This window comes from Bolinopsis microptera, chromosome 12 (genome assembly GCF_026151205.1).
Source record: "Bolinopsis microptera isolate Bmic1 chromosome 12, MBARI_Bmic_1.0, whole genome shotgun sequence".
NCBI lineage: Eukaryota > Metazoa > Ctenophora > Tentaculata > Lobata > Bolinopsidae > Bolinopsis > Bolinopsis microptera.
The window spans coordinates 1,562,257-1,574,609 of record NC_087083.1 but is presented as its reverse complement, the minus strand read 5'-3'; the positions used below and the strand labels follow the sequence as shown (position 1 = coordinate 1,574,609).

At 37.1% G+C, this 12,353-nt stretch overlaps 2 long non-coding RNA genes across 2 annotated transcripts; both read right to left on the bottom strand.

Moving 5' to 3' along the window:
- Positions 1 to 6,456: 6,456 nt before the first annotated feature.
- LOC134823966 (uncharacterized) lies at positions 6,457 to 8,088 on the bottom strand. The gene is made up of 3 exons (XR_010161330.1): positions 8,004 to 8,088; positions 7,373 to 7,467; positions 6,457 to 7,188 (listed from the first exon to the last, which is right to left on the bottom strand). It is a non-coding gene; the product is annotated as an uncharacterized LOC134823966 (long non-coding RNA).
- A 252-nt stretch (positions 8,089 to 8,340) lies between these two features.
- LOC134823965 (uncharacterized) lies at positions 8,341 to 9,570 on the bottom strand. The gene is made up of 4 exons (XR_010161329.1): positions 9,459 to 9,570; positions 9,109 to 9,203; positions 8,601 to 8,697; positions 8,341 to 8,415 (listed from the first exon to the last, which is right to left on the bottom strand). It is a non-coding gene; the product is annotated as an uncharacterized LOC134823965 (long non-coding RNA).
- Positions 9,571 to 12,353: the final 2,783 nt, after the last annotated feature.

Below are 12,353 nucleotides of genomic sequence, written 5' to 3'. Positions count from 1 at the left end.
TCGTCGACGGTCCTGTCCAATATTTATATATGGAACAGATATTTTACGAGTATCACCCGTTAAAAATGATACCAAGATTCGAGAATGAAATCGGTCGCTCGCTTTTTCCATGTTGTAAAACATGGGTTCCAGAAAATCCACTTCCCGACACTCCTGAAACTTAAAACTTTGTTTGCAGTCGATTTGGTTAACATTTAGCTGCCCTGCAAAATTTCAGATCTCCAACTCAATTTTAACGTGGTTTTTAAGGCACCTGAATATGGCGATTTGGAGTTTTTACCGAATTTCGTATAACAGTGCTGGCGCGTATTTTTGATTTTGCGCAACTTTCTTAAAATCCTTTACATAACTATTTCTTACTCCTAGCTGTCATCTTTGACATCGAATTAAAATGTTTTGAACTTAAAATATGCCTGCTGAACGACTTTCGATGAGTCTTAATGCCTGGAAAAGAGTAAAGGGGGTATAATAGTATGAGGGTAATAGTTTGTAGCGCGATGCACTACTGGGTCGCGCCGCGCATCAAATAATTCTTCTCGCAACCGTATGCAGATCGGCGAGATGCGAAGGATTGACATCGTGAATCAAGGTAATAGTATGGGGATTATAATGGCGGCGGTCGTGCTTGTGATTAGCACTGTGATAATGGCGGCGGTCGTGCTTGTGATCAGCACTGTGATAATGGCGGCGGTCGTGCTTGTGATCAGCACTGTGATAATGGCGGCGGTCGTGCTTGCCAGCACTGTGATTTACATATTGTTTGTTACACATCGCTTCCTGTTAATAAAAACTCCGTGACAGAAAGATTTGTGATATGTTAATAATAATCAATGGCAGGTATGCCTTTATTCTTTAGCTAAAATACATTTCGATTGATCGCAGTATTTTTAATCAATAGATCATATCAGATAGCAAGTACTCTGATTGTTATAATGGTGATCATGACTTTGAAATTGATGGTTCCATAAATGAAAGCTGTAATTTATCATGTTATTTGGCTCCAAGATAATAACCGACTTTGAGAAAATAAAGATTACCCAGAATTCTAATATGAACGATTACCTTACAAGACTTTTTCATAACGTACGAAATGCGACGGTTTTCCCGAAATTTCGCCATATTTTCGGACCGCCAAAATTTCGGTCGTCGTAATAGAATCCGTCGCATTATTTTTAGCTTATTCCAATAATTGTGGCTTCATCGATTCATTTTGTTCTTGAAAAGTTAGTTATATGATGGTGGGACAAATAAACACAATATTCCATGATGAATTTAATGTCAAGTAATACGTTTTAAATTTACAATAAATTACATTTATGTGCTAACATAAACGTCTTATAAGAGACTAAGTCAAGATAAACAATTTAATATCAAACTCAATAAGTCATGTGATGCAGATATACTGTCATTGATCAGTAGAGTAAAATTTAGATTTTAGATTGAAATACTAAAATCAGCACTAATCAGTAATCATCTTATTACTCAAGTCAATTTAAAAAGGATCTTGTTCCGGAAAAGTAATCACATGGACTGATATCTACGATGGTGAGAAGTTTACTATCCATCGGGAAACTAACGATGTGTCTCTTCAACATGATCGGTATGCGTGTGCCGTGAAGCGGATAAAGGACGGAAGAGGTTTGCTTGTTCCACAGTTGGTAACCGTCGGACATATTCCGTTAGAAGTTAGTAAACATTGTCACTATTTCATGTGCCACGGTGGTGAAATTAATGGAGTTGTTGAGGATAGCAGACACCGTCGTTCCCCTATACCCTCCGGTGGATTGGAAATCAAGTTGAAACTTACTTTCAAAGGCCTCGGAGACATCGTGTACAAGATGAAGCAGCTTATCCGAGAACCTTACTCCTGGGAGTACACTGGAGAACAGCGTGAAACTGAAAGAGTCGAGCCGGACCCCTTAGAGGAAGATGAAGAAATCGATTTATAAGTTTCATTTTGTTTCAACATGATTTTACCGATTTTTAGAAAATTTTGAATTTCCTTTGTGTCTGAAAACAAAATGATGAAAAATACCCTTATTTTCTGTGACGTCCGAAATGTGACGGTTTTTGTTCAATTTCGCCATATTTTCGGACCGCCAAAATTTCGGTCGTCGCAAATTGGTCCGCCACAAAAAAGTCTTGTAAGGTACAGATGTAAAATAAACAAACGATAAATTTTGAAAGATTAGCGGATAGGAAATAGAGATAAAAGGCGGGAACTGCTCGTAGTCGTATGTGTTTTACTGGTTTGACCAATACGATGTCGCGTCTACAGTCACGTGGTCTGTCTCCACTAATAGGGAGCTCTATGTGGTGTGATTGGTCAATCCGTTGGCGAGTAAACTCTCCGGACAGAGTGTTTCCTGATATTATGGTCCGTGTGCTTAGTTCTTTTTTATCAGTTGACCGTTACTACATTACAGTAATGATTTCATCATTTTGTCGGAGAGCTTACACTTACGGTTATAATTATTAGCTTATATTTTCTGATTTTGCTGCTTAAGTTTAAGCTTCTAAATCTAACGACTTCACAATTTTCAGCAAATTCACGAAGTGTTTATCATAGATTGTCGTGTAGAATTGGTATTTAATTCTGTTTTTGTACTTTACATTTATTAAATTAATTTGGCAATTGCGTCTCGTCATTCGTCATTTTCTTTATTAGTCATTCATATGTAAAGGTAAGATTTTTTGTTTTCCGACTAGGTTGTTTAGACCTCAACCTAGACATTATGCTAAATCTGGTCAACCCTAAATCATACGAAACATTTTTTTTTATTGAAATCTTTCAAATCAGTCAAATTACATACAAGTTTACACAATGAATTAGTTAAATATAATATTGTCCTCTAAGCATGGATTGTCAAAGTTGAAATTGTCTCGGACAAAATGTATGTAACCAAAGGACCTGAGGGTCACCAAAACACAGATAATGAGTGCAAATGCAGCTCCTGCACAAGCATGGGCCCTTATAAAATTGTAATAAGTTACTTTAAACAAAATCACACACCCATTCAATCAATTCATAAAATATTGTGCTGTGAGATGAAATTGAGAAATATGTGAATGCAGACAGCAAGAATAGATAATCTTGAATAAACTATTTTACGGATTTGTTTCTATTGAATAGTCAAGTTCAGAGTCCGAATCCACCGGGATAATTTTCCCCCACATGTAAGTGGAAAGTTTACTTTTAAAATCAGTGATACTCTCTATCTCACGGATATCTAGAGGAATGTGATTCCACTTAGTGTGGGTCCTATAGAAGAAATTCTTGGCAAAAGCGTTGGAGCTTGCTCGAGGTGAGATAGAGCTTACAAAACATAGAGAGTCCATGTGACTATTTCTGAGCCTTGAGTGGCCTTGAAATGGTTGCAAATATGAGGGTAAAGTGACAGGTATATGTTGCTTCACAATTTTAAAGAAGAAGATGAGATCCAAGAAGTCAAAGCGGTCTTCAATCGGCATAATCTTCAGCTGTCTGCATTTTTGAATGTATGTGGATGGTGGATAACTCATATACTCCTCGTGAAGAATCCACTTAATAGCACGCTTTTGGAGGCCCTCCAGCTTGCTTATCTGGGATTTTGTGACTGGTCTCCATATAACCGAGCAATGCTCAAATAGGCTCCTCACTAAAGTGAGATACAGTACTCTACGACGATTTACGTCTTGGACAAAATAACAATTTCTTCTCGCCATGCCTAATTTTTGGTTTGCCTTAGAAAGGACTTTGGAGCACTGATCTTTCCAATCGAGATTTGATGTCACAATTACACCCAGATCCTTTTCATGATCAACATAGTCAAGTGTGATTCTTCCCATGGAGTATACAAAGTTAAAGAGTGGTAGGACACTAAGGAGGGAAACTGTTTCGGATATCCGTCCTGCGACGGTGAGGACCTTACATTTGTCGGGATGAAATCTCATTTTATTAGAAAGTGACCAGTCATGGAGATAATCAATGTCCTTCTGCAGTCGCAGGATATCAGACTCCGAAACAATCTTACGCCAAATTTTAGTATCATCGGCATACAGTGACAGTTGTGTGCCTGGTGAAATCCCCACTGATATATCATCAATGAACATAATGAACAGCAATGGTCCCAAAATTGACCCTTGAGGTACACCAGACTGGGCGTTTCTCATAGAAGAAAACTTGCCACTTATCAAGACCTGTTGTTGCCTGTCTCTTAGATAATCAGTGATGAATTTCAGTAGCCTCCCATCAATACCAAATTTGCTCTTTAGCTTAAATAATATAAGATCATGGTTAACCGAGTCAAATGCTTTGGCAAAATCAAAGTAGACTACATCTGTTATGATTTAAAACACTTTCATTTCACTGAAAGACAGATAAAATGAATGATAACACATTCTATAGTGGATAGTAATTTCATAGTAATTAGCATTATATTAATAACTACAATAACGAATAGTTAAGTTTGGTTAGTGGGTGAAATTATTTGCAAAATAACGCTCAATTGCTAGCTTAATATGTTTGTATTGTTATCAGCACAGTGGCGCAATCGGTTAAGCATAAGCCTTATCTGTCTGTCTAGCCCGGACGTAGCGAGATCGAGTCCCAGCTTGGTCAAATTCTCAATGTTTTCAAAAATCGGTAATTAGTTCGTAATAAGAGTTCACTCAGCTTTGCAATCACACACTAATTCTAAAGGCTTATGTATACATGTTTCATAACAATAGAACTAGTCACCCACTAACGTTATTACACAATAACATCAATTCTTATACCATATAATACGAGCGTAGTTACTCAGTTTATGTAACAAATGTAACATGTAAGGTGATTCGTCTAATGTATCACCCTCCTCTGGGTATATAACAACAGAGCAGTGTACACGTGCTCTTGATAACGCTAAGTAAAGTGTAGTCAGGTCCTTCTCCTCACTACCCCACACTTCACACAGTACTATTACAGCAGGCCACTCACTAGAGGCACAATACCTACTGTGACACACTGCAATCTTACTAGCAGTGTCATTACATCTCATATTAACACTCTTCTTAACTAGTGATACTACACTACTATTAGTGTAATCAGAATATACTATACCTATATCAGAATAATTTAATTCATGTGTAGCACACAATCTATCTAAATCAATATTAATAACACGTACAATACTATCAACATTATAATCATTAAAAACATGTATAACAGGTAATGTACCGTGTATAAAGTGTCCAGGTGATTGTGAAGGTAAAATAATATCTAAAATATCTGTTTTAAGAGAACATAATTTAACGAATTGATCTCTGATTACAGATAAAATATTCGATAAATCATGTGTATTTCTCAAGTTACTAGATAAAGTAGTCCTCTGATGAGGTGCTAATATATCAGTAAACACATTAGCTACCATTGAAATGAGATCTGTGTTATATACCGACCAAACCTGGACAATGTCACATGCTATCCACACAATCTTATCTGCTGATAAGTCTTTTAACTTGTTAATCAATAAAGTGCACTTTTCAGCTGTGGTATCGTAATCAATAACTGCCTGTATATCATCAACAAACAAATTATAACCACTTAGTACACTGAGTCTATCTGTTAAATATGTGGTATCTTTATAACCTGGTATCTCCACAATAATAACATTACACAAACACTCTGTTATAAGATTAGCAAGTTGTTCTGGAGTGTCATCATCTTCATCTGTGCGTATCAGTTCGTATTTTATACTAGCGTTATCTAACGCACTTTGATAATGCTGTGAATTGTTCCCTTCTCCAGTAAACTTAAATACCACAACTTTATTGTTCTTATCAGACTCTAACAGTTGCAGTATTTTACCACACAATATGACAGTTTTGCCCGCCCCTGCGGGACCGTTAATCAACAACAAATTCTCTTTTGACTCAAAAGCATTGTGTTGTTCTACTGTTAGGTTTTCCACATTAGAATTGTTTCTGATAACATCGGGAGCTTTGACAACTGCGGGATTTTGATTACGGTTTTTACCTTTTTTAGGCTCAAAAGTAATGCGACCTTCCTTAAGTTGTTTGTTGACATCCATAATACATCGTCCTAAACTGCACTTGGATTTATCACACGTGTTTCTCTCTGTGGCCCAAATAGCTAACAAAATGTTCCTTACTCTCTCATGGGAATCTGAAGATGAATAATTGGCCAGAGTTACATTTGCTGCCCACCGAGCAACAAAAGTAGATAAATTCTCGTCTGATTTGAATAATTTCCTGTTTGAATCAGTGTCTGAGTTAGATAACTCAGTGTCTGAGTTTGATAATTCTAGTTCGCTACTCGTGTCATCTGTAACAGCGTCTTTTTTGCAGCAGCGAGAAAAGCAACTTACTAAACGAGAAAGCCAGTTTTCCTGTAGATACGACTGCTCTGTCAAACTTGTCGACTCTATTGTCACCGAATGTTTCGAGGATTTCCTTAAGTCTTCAAGTTTGTTGCGACAAAGGTCCTCTTCAAATATGATAGTTGACAGTTCATCGTCACTTAACCGGAGTTCTGTAATCTCACTAAATTTAAACTCATCTTTAAACTGTTTACTAAAATTAGGATAGGCAGTAAACTGAAGAATTTTTGCATCCTTATCAATACACTTGATCAGTTCCACAATCTTGTTTCTTTGTTTGGCTGATTTCTGGAACGTTCCGATTAATGCTTTCAACTGCTGGTCTCTGTTACACTGAGGTTGCCAGTCCTCGCCAATTGAACACAGGTGGAAGTCTGGTTCACATTCCAAAACCTCTCCAACATTATCCATGTTCTTTACCTCGATGATAATGAAACTGTCCGCACAAATGATGAGAAAGTCACTTTCCCCCTCCTGATTTTCTGCATTTTTGCCTTTACAATTAGAACATCCTTTTCGGATATGACTTTTACCTGCACACAAACGATATTGATGATGCGTGTATTTGAAACTGTGAAGAACAATGAAGTTTCCATCTACCTCTTCCAAAGCCCTATACACCTTAACTTCAGTCTCGTAGTCTAATTGATGTCGTCTGTCATCTGTAAAGCTGGGACCAGGCTGATCTTCATCTGGATATACATCAATGTAGGTCTGCTCTGGTGCTCTTGGAAGCATTGTGGGCAGGTTTTCAGATGTTGAGCAATATTCTTCGTATATTTGTTTTCCATTTTCCAAATAGTTATCCATTGTTGATCAATTGATATCTCTGAAATGAAATCAGCTGTAAGGGGATTGATGCAGATTGAAAGATCCAACATTCCAGGATCAACATAGGTTCTTATTGACATACGTTGCATGCCACTTTTCGCGCGTATCAAGGTTCTTATATTATCACACAGCTCTCGTGGTACATAATTATCAAATTTCAATTAATATTTTTAATGACTTACTTGTTCAGTGGTCGTTCAGTGGTCGTTTTGCGTTTAGTGCCTTGTATTGAATAGAGGGTCCGAGGTTTGTTTCAGTGGTGTGTTTCCTTATTGGCCTATAAAACAGTAGTTATATAAATTTGTAACTGTTGCGTCAAAAGCCAGATCTTTTCGAATTATAATATATTAGGAGCAGCGTCAAATAATAAGAGCTGATACAATTTGTATTACTTTGTTGAAAAGAGACGATTATTTTTGTATAAAGCAGTGTGTTGATTCCAAAAATTAATAACAATATTTATTATGCACCCTTTTGTAACCCCTTTTCCCAAAAATTGTGGCGCTTCTAGTTCTACATGAAGAATGTAGATGCTCATTTTATCGTTATATATTGCAAAAATTACATAACATTCATGAGTCAAGTTAATAGCCGGTCGGATTGTACCCAATTTCTGTGTTAATTTTAGATTAAATGCTTCCCGGTTATAGCCTTTTCGGATCTGAAATTTCTTAGTCCATACTCCATATCAATTTTTCTCAGACTAGTATACTTTCATGATTCATCATTAATTTAGTATCGCGGTTCAATGATAGTTATTTCCCACCTGAACAATCATTAAAATTATATAAATGAATCATTCTATTTTGGTACCTGATGTTCAGAGCTATAAGATTTACAGACTGTTAAGATGGAATATGAGTTGGTTTGATCCGCTGTTTCTTTGAACCAAAACCTGAAATATACTCCATGTTACTTTCTTATATTTATACTTTTAAAGCGGCGCATTCATGGCAGCTGTAGAGTGTAGAGTGTAGCTTATAATAATGTAACATTAGCTGTGCCGTAATTCAATCGCAATTAGTTAACTGAAATTTGGCATGTAATTGATAATTAATAATGATTGATCACAGAAGGAATATTATATCGTCTAAATTAAATCCTATAAAACGTTCACAAACCTGCAATAACCTGGGGTAGGATATATAATAGTCTTCACAAGATAGATTACAGCTAGGAAGTATAGTTGCTCGAATAAGTTGTTTTGATCCTGTACTTCTTATCACTGAAATTTGATATACTCCGCGTGAGTTTCTTTATCTTACAGCTTAAAAATAGCGTGCTGGAGCTGTCGTATTCTAAGATGGTACTAACTTAGATGTCCCTCAAATAAATCAACAAATTAATCAATCAAAAACTTATATAGAATGAGAGATTGAGTTGTCTATATACCGTAAAATATTAACAAACCTGCAATAACCTGGGGTAGGATATAGTCTTCACAAGATAGATTACAGTTAGGAAGTAGTTGCTCGAATAAGTTGTTTTGATCCTGTACTTCTTATCACTGAAATTTGATATACTCCGCGTGAGTTTCTTTATCTTACAGCTTAAAAATAGCGTGCTGGAGATGTCCTTCGAATAAATCGAGGAATTGATTAACTGATATTAACTAAGTAATTAACTTATCAAGAACAGCTTCGTTATCAAGATTATCTGACAAGGCAGGCGAGTCCCGGATCACAGCCAGGGGACGGAGCCTCGGGAAAATGTTTGATAAAATTGAAGCATTTTTCGGTTTTTGCCACATTATCCGGCAATCTGGGCACATAAATAGCCTTAAAATACATAAGTAAGCTTTGTGAAAAACATTTAACGCCCTCCCTGCCTCATTGCTAGCTACGTGGCTGATCAAGAACCAATTTTAGGGGGAAGATTGAGTTGTCTGAATACCAAATACTGTAAAATATGCACAAACCTGAAAACTTGGAGTAGGATACAGTCTTCACAAGAGGAATTAGGAAATAGTTTTCTTCTCAATATCGTCTTTCAAATTTGCTTAAAATTCAGTCACTGAAAACATTTACAATTAATAACCAGATGTATCTGAAGTTATGACGGCCTTCCATAGGTTTAGTGTTATGATTTAACTGTAGTTTAAAATCTGCATTGGTAATATTTACATTATGTAGTAAGTTACACGAAACAAAACGAAACACATTACTTACTACCCCGCTTCTAATAAATATTTCATGATTAGAACTAGGCCAGAATGTAGCTGAGTTTTATAACTTGAGAAAACCTCTTTACAATACATCTTCCACGTACCTGCCAAGAAGTTATAAATGTCTCGTCAACAAAGATGCGTCGATTAAAACAAGCTAACAAATCGCAGGCCAGGTTTCCGTTTAGTGTAAGCTTACAAAGACACGAGATCGAGAATAAGAAATGAGTCACAAGGTGCTGACGAACCAACGAACCATTTGGATGTAGATTACATTTACATGCATTTAGAGTAGAGGGACATGATTTAATGCGTCACGTGCACTTCACGTGACCCGTCCGAGAGAGCTCAGAATACCGAGTTTAATGTCAGCTGGTTAGGTAACGTGATGTGTAACGTGACATTTCATTAGATCACTCGGGTGTTATATTACCTACCTACACGAAGGAGCTATTAATACACATACTAGTGACGGTCCAAGACGTTGAGTGCTACATACAAAAAGGGATTATTCTGCGACAATCTTAAAACGTGATGGCTAACGCTAGTTTAAGTTAGCGCTAATTAGCGTTTGAAAAACTTAACTAGAGTACTATACATATGTAAAAATCGTGCTTTTTGTGCTTTTTGCACTAGTAACACTAACACATGTTTGATACTGTTAGTGTTAGTGTTACAGGTTGAGGTATACCCAGAGAAGAGATCCTGCACTCGCTGCAGTAAAATGGTGTTTTGGCTAAAATGTGGGCTCTGCTCCGACTGTGACGAAAAAATAGCGGTTAAGAATTTACTTTTACCTTACCAGTAGGCAGTAGCATATAAAAATGTTCTTATAAATATAACTATATCTTTCTGCACACTTCGGGCGCGCGCTACTACTACTAGCTGCAAGCGCAAGGGCTCTGGATATAATAAAGCAAACTATAACTTGTAAGTATAACCATATAATTATAAAGTTTCAAAAACGAGTATTCGTGCTTTTCTCATTATAACTGTTTCCATTTCGCTAAAATAAATTGTTTCATGTTTGATATTAAAACATGACGTAAGATTGTTAATTATTAATGAAGCTAAATCCCAGAAAGTAATTAACAGAGTGGAGTTCACTGGAGAAAAAAAGTAAATTCAAAGTTTGTGCTATTATTTTATACATGTTATTTTATATATTATTAATAAAAATATTACCAAATATATCCAATAACAAAGCCCGTTTGAATGTCTCGAGCGTTCATTTTATTAAATTTAACGGTGATATATATACTCGTAAAATATTTGTTCCAAAGCACAAAGACTGTCGACTGCGAGTCCAACGGTGCGCGTTTTGCCTTTGGTACGTAGGTTATAAACCTATAAGTATAATCATTTTAATGTCCGTTCAAAATTATTAATTATGTCTGTTCACACAATTTCCTGTCAAATGATGTTTGGTAATATATTTGATATTGCCATCCGGTTTGTGCAGATCAATGATCATATTATACAATTAAGGGAAGTGCAGTGATTTTCCAGTGTATAACTATAAGTTTCTGTTAAAAATCAGGATTAAATATTTAGAAATGTACAACCATTTCTTTTTTGAAATTGCATTTTTCCATTTGTTAGCAATTAGTGAGCTCTCTTATCTTTTAAAATATTTGATAAGCGGCTACCAAGTACATGCTTATTGTACATTACATACGACCACGGTACATAGATTATTGTACATATATCATCTTGTTTTGAAGAACTGAAATGGCAGGCTTAAAGAATAAACAATCAGAAAGCAAAAAGATTGCGATTGGAAGCCTGCTAAACCTTGCAGATGAACCCAGCAAGAAAGTATTGTGTTCTTACAGTGCCACTGCTACCTACAAAACAAACTTAGAGAATATGAAAGCCCACAATGCCCCTGTTCTCGAAGCCTGTGCCCAACTATTAGGTTTTAAAGTACGTGAAGCTGAAAAGAAGCTGTACAAGAACCAGGAGATTCTGTGTGACCGAATGATACTCAAGATCGAGTCCCTGTTCGACACCAATTGTGATGCCTGCTCAACTGTATACCACAACGATATGACAGTCCAACCGCTCTTAAGATGTCGGCTTTGTATGCAGGGTTCGCACAATTGTGAAAAGATGAAAGAAAAAGCGACCGCTTTTAAAGAACTAATCGAGAAGGGATTCTTCCCGCCTGAAGGATTGTGGCTCTGTTATGAGTGCGACCGTAAAAACGACCTGTCCCTACAGCCCCCTCAAAAGCCCCCCAAGGCAAGAAGCTCTCAAAGCTCGTCTGAAGGTATTCTGGATCCTATCAAAGAACATGACGAGGAAGGAGAAGAACATATCACCTCAGAAGAGGATAGAGAGAGCCCTAGAAGGAATAGAGACGACAACTTGAACGAAGAACAGACTAACACTGTGAGTGTGGTCTGCAGAGAATATGTCATGAGAAGATGCCACCATGGCCTCACTGGAAAACGCCTGATAAATGGCAAAGGATGCCCATATCTGCATCCCAAAAGGTGCCGATATTACTCAGATTTTGGGGACGACAAACAAAGAGGCTGCAAGAAAGGGGAAAATTGCAACTTCTTTCACCCAAAACTGTGCAGAAACTCAGTGGCTACCCGAACTTGTTTCCATAAAGAGTGCGGCTTCCATCACTTGAAAGGAACTGCTAGAAAGACTGTTGGAGCCACAAATGCAGGAATAGATAGGTCCCAGCCCCTGCAACAACAGCAAAATCAGCCGCAACAACAAAGAGGTCTAAGAAGACCAGACTTTAACCAAGCCCGAGGACAATGGCCACCTCTAAGCTCCATTGAACCCGACAAAATGGGCAGCCTAAACTCAGTAAACACAGTATACCCGCCAACTGTGGATAACTGGAAACAGGCTAGAACACGCAAGGATAGTTACTCTGAAAGAGAAAGAGACGGTGCTTTTTTAGAGAAACTTCTGGAAAACCTCAAGAACGGAATTATATCCGAAATGGACTCAAAGCTCATGAAGCTTCGGGACGA